Source organism: Ambystoma mexicanum, chromosome 6p (assembly GCF_040938575.1).
Source record: "Ambystoma mexicanum isolate Mex_15411 chromosome 6p, UKY_AmexF1_1, whole genome shotgun sequence".
NCBI lineage: Eukaryota > Metazoa > Chordata > Amphibia > Caudata > Ambystomatidae > Ambystoma > Ambystoma mexicanum.
The window spans coordinates 1,155,411,065-1,155,426,116 of NC_090935.1; the positions used below are offsets into that span (position 1 = coordinate 1,155,411,065).

Consider the following 15,052-nt stretch of genomic DNA (forward strand, 5'->3'; position numbering starts at 1 on the left):
ACATGGTAACAAAGGTTTGTTGGCACCTAAATTAGGGGATACGCGCATTGAATGGATTGCATATGTGGATAGTTTTCTGCCATTGGATTGTACGAAAATTGGTTTGAAAAGAATGATTAATGCTTTTGTGATGTTTGCGACCGAACTTCATTTCAAAATGAAAGCAACAAAAACAATTATTGTTCGATTGGGAAAACCTAAAAAAAGTCAACTTGCATATCAATGGTATTGCGATGGTAAAATCATAAAATGTCAGAGTGCATTTAAATATTTGGGGTATCATTTTTCAGGATCTGGATCATCAACCTTAATTAAGAACCAATTGAGAATGAAAGCAGAAACTGCTCTGCGACAGATGCGTATATGGGAGAATAAATATGGCAAATACTCTATGGAACCACTGAGAACTTTTTATATCATGAAGGTTTTACCAAGGTTATCTTATGGTATGGAATTGTATGCATCAGATTTTATGAACTTTTTAAAAACTTTAGAGAGTTTAATATGGAGAGGGATACTGGTTTTTTTAACCAAAGTGTGTTTCAATTGATGTTTTTAGATATGAGTTAGGTCTCCAATCGTTGAAATCACTGGAGAAAATGTTTAATTAATAGAGGCTTTGATTTATATGCAGTAGCAGGCATGGAAAATGCAAGTGTATTTCGGAATCAGTTGAAGAGCAACATAGAAGAGGTTCTTCAAAATGTGGTTGTTTGCAGCGAAATGCTGCTGTCCAATCCTTTTAAAGTAAAAAAGATTTTGAAGGGCAACGACTGGCAACAAAATATAACAACAGTATTGCAGTCCAAAATCTATAGCCAGACGTATTCTTTTTGGAAAGGTTTACCTGTAATTGAGAGATACTTATCAAAGTACCTAAGTAGAAGCCTACGTAATGCTTTCATGAGGTTCAGGACAAATGTGCTGCAAACCAATCTTATACTTAACACTCGGAATATGTCTTCTGATACATGGAAAGGGTGTAGATTCTGCAGAAAGGAGGGAACAAATGAAACTTTGGAGCATATTTTACTTGTTTCTCCTTTCCTTTTGACTCAACAAATTTTATACTTTTAACAATTTGCTGTATCTACCTATTGTGCTGATGGAGAGCTTTTGTGGTACCAAATGAGGCACAGAAACTCGATTGTGCTAAGTGAAAAATATCTGTGACTTATATTAATCAATTGATATTATGATGGATTGATTTTAAAAAAGTTTTTGAAAGCTTTTATTATTCAAATTACTGTCAACAAGAAGTACCTATGTGAACAGGGCTTATTTTTTTGGTTGTGCTGTTATTGAACTTTATTCTTAAAAGGGTTTTTACTACCTTTGTACTATTTATTAAGGTTTTTATATTGATCTGAAATTTGGTATATTGCTGCATGTGATGTTTTCCGCTAATGTTTGATTCTATGTTTTTGTCATCATTTTGTATAGGTTTAAATAAACCAAACACAAATAAAGAAAAAAAAAGAATCTGCATGTGGTGAATATTAACAGAATATTACCAGGGACCAGGTTGCCTATTACTCTGCACATAAATGAGCAACAGGCTGCAAACTGCATTTTCTACTCCACATAAAGCGACGACTACTTCTAGCAGTGCCTCTATGCGAGTATCAACTAGACCATATATAATAGTTTGCAAACTATGTTATGAGACCATTGCATTTGGCTAGGTCAAACGTGACCACATCTCGTCATCATTTATCAGATTATTAAGAAGCTTCGTTGTTTGGTGCAAGTTTTTTCTGTTCAAAGCTGGATTAGCAGATGAACTGTAATCCATGAGGTCGGTCATTTAAAATGAGGACCTTCCTCTTTCCAGCCTAAGTGACTGATTAAAACAAAAATGCAGGAATGAAATGGCTAGCCTTGCTCATTTTAAGATCAAGTCTATTACTCCATTATGCTTTATGGACACGGGTGCCTGATAAACTATGGTAGCCATCAACAAGTGATGGGTGATTTGAATTCATCAAAACCAATTGTAATTGTTCTGTGCAGCCTCCCTGACCACCGGGCCACCAGTGGGAGCCGTTCCACACGAACTGCTAGGTCACATCCCTTCAGAACACATGGACCACCAGACATGTTTCGACATGGGCTGCAGCTTGATCCCGTGGCAGAGCCGCGACTGGCCGGCCTGCATCTGGGTATGCAGCCTCCTCTCTAGGGAGATTACTTACGAACACCAATTTCCGATTTATTGAACGCTTTGAATTAATCAATCCCAACTTGCCATCCACCACTTTTTTGGTTTGACCGTTCGTCTACTCTCTCGTAATATTCCAATCCAACACCTGCAACCTCGAGTGACCGATACATCATTCCCAGATCGCATTAGTGAAACAGTTGAGAGCACTTTTCGCCTGCAGCAATTGCAAACGCAGTCAGCCTCTACAGAACAAGTGACCCACAAGGAATTACTTTGTCTGTTCCTCTGCACTTTCAGAACTGCCATTGATCCAGTGGCGTTTGTCAACCCTGAGAGGTTACTGACACAATATGGCCCATGATGCACAGAGGAAATCCAGCTACTAATAAGAAACAGGCACTGAACACAGGTGGTAGACACACTGGTCGACTAAAAGTAAAACGTGCACCTGGAACACTGCTAGGACAATGAGGACACCTTTCTAAGCACAGAGGAATCCAGGCACACTAATACCATCGATGCTCAAAGCAACACAGGTGGTAAACACACTGATCAGCTGAAAGTCGAGCATGCCCACAGAACACTGCTACGTGGCCACCTTTCCAAGCACACAGAAATCCAGGCACACTAATATCATCAATGCTCAAAGCAACACAGGTAGTAAATACGGAAAAATCTTCCCAAATAACACCACTACCCCTTTACAAACAAACAGAAACCCAAGCACAATAATACCATCAATGCTCAAAGCAACACAGGTGGTAAACACACTGATCAGCTGAAAGTCGAGCATGCCCACAGAACACTGCTACGTGGCCACCTTTCCAAGCACACAGAAATCCAAGCACACAGCTAACATCAATGCTCAAAGCAAGCACCCTGAGACACTGTTTGCTGCTCTAAGTGGACGGTTATCACTACTGATCCGCAAGTCCAGGACGATAGCTCGGGGACCATGCGCATGCCATCGGACCAAGACGATGCGCTACAGCATGGGTTTGATAGAAGTCCGGCAGTAAGCGTGGTATAAAAGACCAGTGACATAAAAAATTAGTCAGACCAGACTCCATCTGCAAAATTCAGTCCAACAAAGCTATCTTTTTCATCGAAAAAAACAACTGATTATAGAAGTAAGGAATTACTGCAGCCGGGGGGCGGAGAGGGCAAGGGGGTAAAATGGGGGTTCTGTGTTCCCCAACATGTAGGGGGGAGCCGAAGGATTCGGAATGTTATCGTACTGTATATATCCAGAAGCTGTTTTTTTTTTTCCAAACATGTTTTTATTGATTTTAAACAAGCAAGTTATACATTATGACATGTAAAATAAGGGTGCTTCAATCGGCACTGTCTCGCTTGAGAATACACGTCAAAGAAACAAACAGAAAACATAAACAATAACTGTAGGTCAGCGGGGAAGGTATAACTGCATGGGGTGGCATAGTTCGGTGGGGGTGAGCCCCTCGAGGCCCCGCATCGGATTACGAACTCCTGAAAGTTGATAATGCTTCAGGATCCTGCTGGGTGAGGGGAGAAGGCACCACTCAGTTCAAGGCCTTCACTATTTCGACTCTGATTTTGCTAGCAGGAGATGAACTCCCCAGGTGGGTATCCCAGGCAACTCTTCCGTCTTCTATTTCAGTCATATTTGTCCATCCAACGTAGAGAGGGAGGTTGTCGGGCCAGGCCTGGGTATGTCTGTGCGTAGTCAAGGAAGGGAGACCAAGTATGGAAGAATTTGTCTCTGTTACCGAACCTGAGGGCGGAGATTTTTGTTTTGTCAACTGCAAATGTAGTTAATTCCTTAAAAGTATTAATGAATTACTGTTCACCAGAGGGAGAAATGTGGGGTTATTCCCTTTTCAGCACGAGCATAAAATGTTCATCACATTCAGCCAATGATCGTGGTGCCCCAACCAGTGCGACTGGAATCACAAAGGATTTCTCTTGTCCTCACATCTGCAGGTAAATGCTTCCTTCTCTTATCGCCCACATCAAACCAACAGCATCTCTACAAAGCCACTTCTGTCCCCTAGGTTAGAAACATTTCACCTGCAGGAGAACCCTTTTTGGAGTGAGCTCTTCATCTGCTAGTTGTGGGATCAATTAATCGCTCCATACATTGCATTCTGGATCTGTCATGGCTGTTATTATAAAATACTCCTTAGATCCTAGTTCTTTTGCCAATTTCAGACCGATTCAATATGGACACAAACTCCCTAAAATCCCTGGGGTGGACGAGGTTTCTAGCACAAGCACGTAAGAATGCTATGCGCCCTTCTTAGGCCAATGTTCAATTATGATGCAAGACACCTTTCAAACTAGCTCGCATTCTCACGTAACTCCAGCAAAAACCAATGCAGATACCTCACCTAAACTGCAATCACCTCAACACAAGAGCGGCCCTCAATACTCTGTTCAGGTGATTTGGTGTAAACTAACTTTATTGGACAAAAGTGTGCTGCGGGACGGAATATGGTACACTTTAAAGAAATGAATTTGGTTGGCCTGATGTTGGGCACTAAAAGAGACCCTGCAAATAAGCCCCCCGGTTTGACCCAATTTAGCTTAGCGCCAGGAGTTACTCATCTAGGCATTCTCCTTTTTGATTTAAACAGTAGCCCTTAGTCCGGATGATGTAGGTGTTTCTAAATCGACGTGCATGCAGAGGCATGCACGTGAACCATTTAATGGTTAAATTAAACCATTCATTTTATTCATAAAATAATGACGCAAATAACCTTCTTGACCAAATCATTGCTATTCATCTATAATGTGCTCCTGATTTATTTTCATACTTACTTTTTATGTAAAACAAAAGAGTTGATGGCTGGAAGGTTTAGAATAAATCTTGACCTCTGGCATTTCTCTGGGCAACCCTCCAGACCATCGTTCTTTGCCTGCCAAGCCATTACAAAAGGGGAAAGACCATATGCAAATCAGGCTTGGTCCCACCCCCAAAAGGGTAGTCCAGCCCGAACTGCTAGCTCACATCCCTTTTGCACGAGACCACAAGCATCCCCAGACATGTTTCAGCCTTGTTGGGCGTCATCAGTGAGGAGTATCTTGGGTCTCTAGGCCCAGCAGGCAAGGGACCCACGTCTGGGCATACCCTTCCCACTTGGGGTGACAATAGCAAAACAAAAGAGTTGATGGCTGGAAGGTTTAGAATAAAGGACGTGGGTCCCGTGCCTGCTGGGCCTAGAGACCCAAGCTACTCCTCACTGATGACGCCGAACAAGGCTGAAACATGTCTGGGGATGCTTGTGGTCTCGTGCAGAAGGGATGTGACCTAGCAGTTCGGGCTGGACTACCCCTTTGGGGGTGGGGCCAAACCTGATTTGCATATGGTCTTACCCCTTCTGTAATGGCTTGGCAGGCGAAGAACGATGGTCTGCAGGGTTGCCCAGGGCAATGCCAGAGGTTAAGATTCATTCTAAACCTTCCAGCCATCACCTCTTTTGTTTTGCTCTTACTTTTTATGTAGACAGCATTGAGTCAGTTATTAAAATAGAACTATAGCCATGACTGGTATTGACATGGCGGCTACTGAGATTGCCCGGAAGGTGGAAACAAGGACGGACCATAGACCAAGCATAGACATGGAGACAGTAGCAAGAAACTTATGCAGTGAAAAACATGTAGCAACCATACAAAGCTCTGAATAAAAAGCTAACGGATAAGCTTCAAAGATGTCAGCCGCCGTAATGACGTGAGCAGAAAAGTTGATTGAGCAGCGGATTACAAATCGATAGCGCCAGAGCTAACGAGAGCCAACAAATGAAATTGAGGAATTAAATTAAAAAACTGCAGCAAACTGAAAAAACGCTGCAGAGCAAGTACATGCAAGATTAATTGTCGAGTTCAGAGAAAGAAGAATTATTGAAAAACAGAAATTCAGTGGCTAATAACGGATGCTGAATTATTACATCCTACACTATAGGATACAGGAATAAAGATATAAACAGACATGTGGGACAGTGATTATGCAGTGTAGTGCACACCCCTGATGAATTTCCCGTATAATTGTTTTAGAAAAGCGAAAGGAGGAATGAAACATGTTGGGTATAGCGGTATAAATGTGATAAACAGTGTTCGTATGAATGAAGTCGAAACAGAACAGTTTTAACAACTGGACAAATATATTTTTCTATTGAATGAGAAATTGATGTTTTAATAAGAAACAGAGATAACATTTATTGCAAATGCACTATGAAGCAATAATCCATGTAATCCCAAAAACGTGGTAATGAAACGATTTGTATTAACGTAAAAATGTGTTTTATAACAATGAATTAAATACATATTTCCTATTTGAAGAAAAGTGTGACGACAATCTATTCATAGATGAGTGAAGGCAGCGGAAACACATAACAAAATATTAGCGAACTTAACTCAAACATCTTGACAATTAAGTGCATACCAAAAACGACATAGGACCAAAAAAACCCATTTTGAGTATTAACAGTTATCAAATAGGAGGGAATGTTTGGTGAGGTCCATCAAAATACCCTCCAGTCTCCAAATTGGTGTCTTTTCAGCTACTAAGATTGCACAATTATACTGCCACAAGCATGTGCATGACACATTATTGTCAGCTTGGTGAGCAGGACTCAATCATGACATGGCTGGGTGTTTAATGGCTGTCTTAACTGGATGTATTCACAGCAAATGTTTGAGACTCTTCCAGGGAACAGCAAGCCTCCCTGGGAGGTCCTCGGGCAACTGGCGCTTCAAGTCCTGTCATGACAATGGCAATCTCACAGTGGGGTGCAGATTACTGGAGACTTTTTGATGTAGGCAGGCATAGGAATGGGATGGAGTTTGAGAATGCACTCTGGGTAGGACATCAGCAGGCAAAGCACATGTGTTACAGCAGCATGGATTAGACCCTTGACAGCAGGCTTTCTCTGGACCAATCTACTGTAGACCTTTTCCTATAAGGCAAAGGGGGGGGGGGGTCAGACCAGAAAGATTGACCTGGAACTCTGTTGGGATACTGTCTATTTCAAAGTGCTCTGTCATAGAGGTGAAGCCAGAAGGCTACAAGCAAGAGAAAAGCTCTTCTGTCTATTCATCGCAAGGCTTATTTGGGGTGAAACCGCTGTGGGGACAAGGCCTACTGCAACTGAGGCACTGGTACCCAGGACCCTTCCATTGGAGCTGACAGAAGCCTGGCAAGTGTCCTCTACAAACCTTCCTGGTTGGGAAGCGCAAAAGAAAGGACTCACCTTGCCCCTGTGACCCTGGACTGGGTCACCAGCAACCAAAGAACCAAGGAAGCGGCCCCCTGACTCTCCCTGCATCTCCGAACATCCTTTACACCAGTTTGGGCACCTTAAACACTGTCCAAATTGCTGCAAGTGAATGGCTGCCGTACTCTCACACCTCAAGATTTAACTGCGTTTGCATCTCAGAGTTTCACTCGACACCAAATCTCTGTAATATTGGATGCACAAACAGAGCGTTGGTGTTGAGCCAAACTCACATGCCGAGTCTTCTGGTAGCTCCAACTCGACACCACTGCCTGGTCACCTTCTAATTCGAGCTCCATGCCATTGCTGCTGCAGTACCCCAACACCATGTTGAACCTATTGAGCCCACTGACCACTGGCCAGTCTCTGCTTCTCTGCACGCTAGGCCACAGAGTCTTCCAGCAAAGCTGACACAACATTTCCTGCCGTCCCATCCTCCTCGACCCAAAAGCAACTGCAGAACAGTATTGCATCATTAGACCAGATGCTGCCACTCTTCTACTTGACCCCGCATTGGTGCCGAAAGCACAGACACTTGGCCTCACTGACGAAAGGCCAGACTCAATGATATTGTTCAGCCCCAAAGACAAGAACCAAGTATTTGAAGAGCCGCTGCCTCCCTGGTGCACCTTAAAGGACCTTAGTAACTTTTAAGCCCCTTTATGTACCTTTTTTAAGACATCTTCATGAACTTGACATTTTGCTTTTACAATCTTTGCCTGAGCGCCTCTTTCCTCCAACCCAGAGTGGCCTTTTCTCTAAAGTCTGTTTTCTCTGCGCTTTCCCTTCCAGGGGTGGGCCAATAGTATTTTATTAGTTGTGGGCATTTTTGTTACTTTAAGGAAAGGCACTATCTTCGTAGAAACTTGGTTCGGCATTCTTGTATTGTTGTTTGGATTGCTTCGGTCCCTGACGTTCACAGCCTGCTTTCGTAGACCTGTCGCGCTGTGCCCGTTTCACCTTTATGACTGGGATCACTGCTGGCTGCGTGGTACTGTGGGGCTCAGTAGGCACTTTAGCCCCTATTCATCCAGGTACTCTTGCAGAGCGCAGTTATTTCGTCGCACCAACAAACTCAATCAAACAATCACTTTATTCAGAACCCAGATTTCCATACAAGCAATACCAAACATCCACCATATCATATAAGGCTCCCGGGTTTCCATTTTTAGACATAACTACAAACAGAAATCATTTGGTTTCCCATTGGTAAAAATTGAGAAAAGCAGCAAAAGCAGATCTCTTGTTTAGCTCTCCAAGTTGCCAATCATGACCTGCGGGCCAATGTTTTTGCAAAGTAACACAAGAGAGAGGACACACAAGCAATACATTTCCCTCTGGAGAGGTTATGTTATGATATGGCATTTGTAACGCGCCTATACACAAGTGTTTCAAGGCGCGAAAGGCTAGTTTAAATGGCTACAGCGCTGTTCCTTAGAGCAGCAGCAGGAGCAGCCCTTTGTTTTTAATGTAAAAATGCATCATGGCTTCTGCGCATCCAATTAAAGCCATAGAGAAACAACATTTTTCATTTCAATGAATATGGCAAATTACTGGTTGCAGCTTATTTTTTTATTCTTTTACAAAGCAAAAAATAAATATGGATAGGTACAGACAGAAATGTGGAAAAAATAAACCCCATGCAACCGGGAGCTTTAATCATAATATCCAATTCACCACAACGTATTAAAAGAATAATTTAAAACTAAATACAAAATAACAACACATTTTATATACACACACACCCAACAATTACTTAGGAAACGCAAGCATACAAAAAGGACACTAACACTGGATATGTAAATCATAGCGCAACACAAATAAAAGGAAAGAGTAAATAAACCCACTACTCAAAAAGGCAATATATGCGAAAAACAATCACTTGGTCAGGTTGATATAGTCTTAAGATGCTGTAATGAATTGTGTAATATGACAATGCATAGGTTTTGTATTCCTTTTATGGAAATAAGTCTTCCGTCTCATGAAGATGAATAGAATCCCGTATGCAGCCACACAGAAAAGTGGTTAACAACTACTTTTACCTCTTAAAAGGGCAAGTACTCCCAACAAGAAAACATAGGGAGAAAAAAAAATATGGAACAACCCCATAGGAGCCTACCCACTGCAGGTATGCTTGTGTCAGTGGCACGAGCAGGCCAGAGCCACAGGAAAACATTCTGATAGGATTACTCCCTGACCTGAAAAGGACCTTTAAGGTACACATGCATCTTCCATGGATCTTACATTTCTAGGTGCTAAGTAATATAGGTTACAAAACAGTTGGTTTTAAAGTTAAAATGTATTTTTACTTGCCTTATAATATTGCTATTGCTAATGGGAATTGCCTTGTTACTAACTTTTGTGAGAAACTAATAGGTGTACTTAGAACACACAAATAAAACAGTAAGCTGAACGGATAACATATCCAAGTGCTATTCTAAATATACTTGAAACGAGCCGTATCCAGATGTTTTTATAAGTGTCATGATTTCATAGCTTCAAGGGCTATTTGGAAAATCACAGCATCTTCCCGATTGTTTGAAACAAAATCCAGCTTCTCTATCCAAGGGTGTTCAGCAGGTTGTCTCCTTGGGGAGGGTGAATCCTTAACCACTGGTATCCGATTGAGTAGTTGGTCTCTCTGAGCTTGTTGAGCAGGTCACCTCCACGGGGAGTTTCAATCCTTACTCACTGGTGCCCAATTCACAGTTTAGTCTGTAAATCAGAGGAAAGTATCAACTAGCATCTGCATTTTCCATCTTCTTGCCTGTGGAGCACAGGAGAAAGAAATGGGCGGTGGTGAATCTGGTGATGTCATCACTCCCCATCTCTTCCCATTTGGCTACGAAAGAGCAGCCACTACCTGATCCTGACCCTGGTGGTGGCTGCCTGAGGGAGGACCACATAGGGGGAGACAACCCTTATGGGAGGGAAGGAGACTCACTTGTAGCAACCTGTTATTCCACTTTCATTCAGGCTATGACACTTACTCTCTGAATCCCCCATTGACACTTACTCTTTGAATCCCCCATCTTGCATTGCATATTGCGACATTGAAACCATCCACCCACTTAATACAGACTATAAGGCTTTTTCACATTCTCCTTATGGAAAGACTGAGACGAGGAAGAGCATGAGAGCAATGCAGAACACTGAACTGGAGACGCGCTCTAGTGGTTGGGAGACTCTGATAGGTGCCAGGACATTTAAAAGTTTGGCACTGCAAAGAAGATGGAGATCGAGGGGAAGAGGAGCCACTTTGCTCCTTGCAGGTTGGGAAACGAAGAAGACATTTGGAGAAGGGAGCAGGCCAGTGGCTGTCCACACCGTCGCAAGAAGCTTGCGAGAAGGAATGCCGCCCAGGAGCCCACAGATGGAGAGGCTGTGAAAAAGATGCCACAGCGAAGCAAGTGTTGAAACACAGACATGAGGCTAGCAGCCAGACAAAGCTCCTGCGTGAGGAAAACGGAGGCTGTGGAGGACGCTGAAGCAGCCCCCTGGCGACCGGTGAGCCCAGGCAAGGGAAGTGGGACAACGGGGCACTTTGCACCGTAGACCACGCAGTACGCAGGGGCAATATAAAAGCGAACCTGAGCAAGGGAAGAACGGGAACGCTGAAAGTATTACCAAGGGAAACGAGTGAAGAGGGGCTGAAGACCCTATGGATAAAAGAACAAAACAGGCATATGTTAAAGAAGTCCTGGCAGGCAAATATACAAGGCAATGTGTGCCAAGTCTGGGACTGTTAGGAAAGAGTTCTCCTTACAGCACCTTTCCTTCCATTTCTGTGCACCCCCAAATGTTTTGCTTTTATTTTTGATACAAACCTACTCTTTTTGCAACTACACTGGTTTTTGCTAATTTATCATGGGAAACCGACACGTCCTTCAGGCTGTCAGTACTAGGCAATGGATTTGGGTTGTTTTACCATAACGGAAAAAACCACGGCCGAAATAAACGTAGCTGTTTTGGCCAAAAATACGGTTTGGTTGCTAGGGTAAAACAACCCAGAACAAATACATCACCCGCTCCCGCCCCCCCCTTACTTACCTTGCGTCGGCACACTTCGCTGTGTGCCGCCGACTCGCTGTTTCCCTGTGACGCCTATTCCCATTCACTTTCGTGATCGGAAACTGACGCCGCAAGGTCCTTTTATTTTAAAATTTTATTTTATAACTTTACGCGCATGGCTGCGGGTGACACCCCCGTAACCCCTGCTGACATAGTGAACAAGGATGCGGGGGACAACCTTGCTGCCCTTGTTCGGATTTGGTTGAAATTTTCAGCCGTTCCAAATTTCCGTACGCCCGAAATTAGACCAAATCTCCCATTTGGTAATTTAAATTTGGTATTTTTGGGTAAATCCCTGGGAAACATTGTTTCCCTTAGTCTTGTTACTTTGTTTCGACTTTTGGCAACTTGCTATCACTTTGGTAACTTTGTATCATTGTACAATGCATTTTATAATGGGGTACACTTTTTGTTTTGCCCTAGATTAACAGTGATAGGATTTTTTTATTACTTTAGGTATGCCTAAAGGACAAGCTGGTGGCAGCAGTTACTTTTTGCTAGTTTTTGGTTTATTTTGTTTTAGCCTTACCACTTTTGGCTAATAACTGTGGCTAGTATTCAAACATGGCCATGCCACAAGGTTTTTCGCTTATCCTTTGGCCATCTTGTGTTTTACCCTTCTTCCTGACCTGGGAGGGTAGGCAAATCCTTATATGGACCTGCATTACCCTGGAAAGCAGAGGCTTCTGGCGGGCTACTGGAGAGCTATGTGAGTTTGCTGCCAGGAAGTGGGTTGGGGACTGTCGGGTCTGGTTTCAGTGTGTCTGAGTGGTATGCATGAGTTTTGACAACAGTGGTCCTGATTGAACCACTGCTGGGGCGGGGGGGTGTGTGTGCGTGTGTGTGTGTGTGTGTGTGTCAGATCTATCATTGGGTAGTGGGAGTTTCAGCTCTTTCCTGGCTTTTGGGATAAGAAGAGGACCACTGCACCCTTTCTAGAGAGATCCTGGAAGAAAGTGAAGGAGCCAAGAATCCCGTCCAGCTGCAAGACCCGCAAGAAGACCGGTGACCTGTTGGAAGAAGTCCCGGCGACCAACTTCAACTGCTGTCCTGGTAGGGCCCTGTCCTGTGGAATATCTCCAGCAGTCCTGCGAAGGGGCTGCGACCCTTGGAGTGGAGGGAACATCCATTTTCAAAGTCACATCAGAGTCCTATAACGAAGAGCCTTCAGAAGTGCCCCTGGACCGCACAGTGGTTGACCAGCTCTGAGTTTGGGCTACCGTACTGGAGAAGTTGCCGTTACGAATTGAGGCCTCGAAGTTGGGGGTTCTTCAGCTTGTGCCATAAGACTTACCTCTGTGAAATGACATGGTCCTAGCATCCATGGAGACCCGAGATAGGAGACGAAGTCTGATCACGGCAAGTGAATCCCTTTGCATCGTCATGCATTGGTGGCCGTCGTCCGAAACTGGTTACCTGCGTTCAGTCCTGTCTTGAGAGGAGCCCTGCATCAGGTTCTTTTCCATTTCTCAACTGGAAGACCTTACACCAGCATTAGTTGCCGACGGGAGGTGTGCTCGGACCTCCAGCCCCTGGGGAGCAAGGGCTGAGGCTGATGGCAGGAAAAGCGACTTCTGACCCCCTTCAGCAGACCTGCCAAGTCCTACAAAGGATCGGAGTACAGGTGGTGAGGTGTAGCAATACTTACCTGCACCCCTATTTCCCTTTTAAAAGATTGGAGAACTTTTTTATAAACTTTTGTATTAGTTTGGCTTTGCCATTGCATGTTGACACAAGCACTCAGAGTTAGGGGCACGTTTGTTTGTTAGATTAACTTGTCCCCTAACACTTGGAACTGTTCATTGGACCCCAGAGACGCTACCTTCATTTTTTCCAGCTTCACAAAACTGTATGGAACTTTGCTGAACTTTTGGGCAGAAGGCCCAATACATCTCAGGGATGGTCTTCTGAAGTGAGGATTGTATCTCTGTGGACCTATAGTGCTTAACCTAATCTGTACCTTTTAATTTTTTTATTTATAGAGTGCTTGCAGCCCTTGGGCATAGGGGCGCTACATGGACACAATCAAGACTAAACAGTTAAAAAGGGGCAATCAGAACTAGAGAATATAGCCAGAACAAAGGTTAATCATTTGAAAAGAAAGGTTTTCAGGGCTTTGCTGAAGATTTTTAAATCTGGTTCGAGCCTGAGAGTGAGGGGCAGAGCATTCCAGAAGCAAGATGCTTTAGCAGGACAGGATCTGCAGAGGCCTTTGGTGCGTTTTACGGTGGGACCCTGTATCAGTCCAAGAATGGATGAGCGGGGGATCTAATGGGTTGCTAAAGCGGGACTAATGAGGTATTCTGGAATTCCCTTTCAGAGGTTTGATATGTATTTTTCCCTATTCCAGTGATTGTGTATATGTATCTGTTAGTAGTCATTTTTCACTGTTATTTGGCCATAAGTAAAGAAGTATTTGTATACCCGTTTGTCTAAGTGTGTTCCTTGACTGTTTCACTGTGTGTGCTCATTGTGGACCCCTAACAAGCTCACCACCTCTTGACACAGTCTAGACCACTCGCCTTGCTACTTGGAACTGGTTTGGCTACAGATCCCACAGTTGTCCCTGTCACAATACTTGGTTGACCTTCTCTATATCTATCCACCAAGCCAAATTATGGAAAATCAGTCCTAACAGGGACCTAAACTGAAAAAGTGTATGTTGTGAACGTCCGGGCAGGAGAGTACACCAGGCATGGGAGAAGTGTAAAAGTACAAGGGAAGACTCATACCCCTTTGGTGCAGCTCTACAAGAAAGCCCTGGCAGGAGAGTATACCAGGCAAGAAAGAAAGTTGAAAGTACAAAGTGAAAGTTGTGAAAGCCTGGCATGAGAGTACACCAGGCAATGTGAACGTACATTAAGAATTGGAGGAGTGACCTCTTAAGATTGTAGAATCTCTAGGGAAAGGGAACAATACCCCCTAGACAAGAAACTTGAACAAACTTGAATAAACCTTGTAATCAAGGCACAACAAAAAACCCTTTCCTTTAAGTCTGAGAAAACCACGGCAAGGGAGCCATACCCACCGGATTGGAGAACTGTGTAATCCTAAGGAAAAATTGTGTTTGTGAATTGTAAAGAGTTGACAAACCCAAGGGGAAGAGAGCCATACCTATGCACTGGAAAGGTGTAGACAATGTAGAAGAAACCCGGGGAAAGGGCCACACCACCATTAGACCATTTTGTTTTGAAAAGTACAAAATACCCAAGGAACAGGGAAGTATCAGCTGAACGTTGCAAGGAGTGTGAAATCTCTGAGGATCAGAGGAACTTAGGGGAAGGGGCACCCCTTGTAAGAAACCCTTGTGAAAATTGTAAATCGTAACATGCTAAAGAAACTAAGAAGAAGGGAAGCACTTCTTCAGTATTATTTTACAAAGTAAAATATATCTGAAGAACTCAGTGGAAGGGAAACACCTCCTGCGTATCATTGTGAAAAATCTCAGGGGAAGGGAGCCCGCTCCTCAGGACTGCAGAGCTTTGGTTATTTGTTTCTTTGTGCACCCTTTTGGAAGTTTTTGTTGGAGCCGTGGAAAGAACCACTTTTAACCAGTTGAAAGACT

General features: G+C 43.5%; 1 protein-coding gene across 5 annotated transcripts in view; it reads right to left on the reverse strand.

The window, feature by feature from the left end:
* Window positions 1-15,052, reverse strand: part of APBA1 (amyloid beta precursor protein binding family A member 1) — a 1,040,959-nt gene that overhangs the window by 76,334 nt on the left and 949,573 nt on the right. The window lies entirely within an intron of this gene.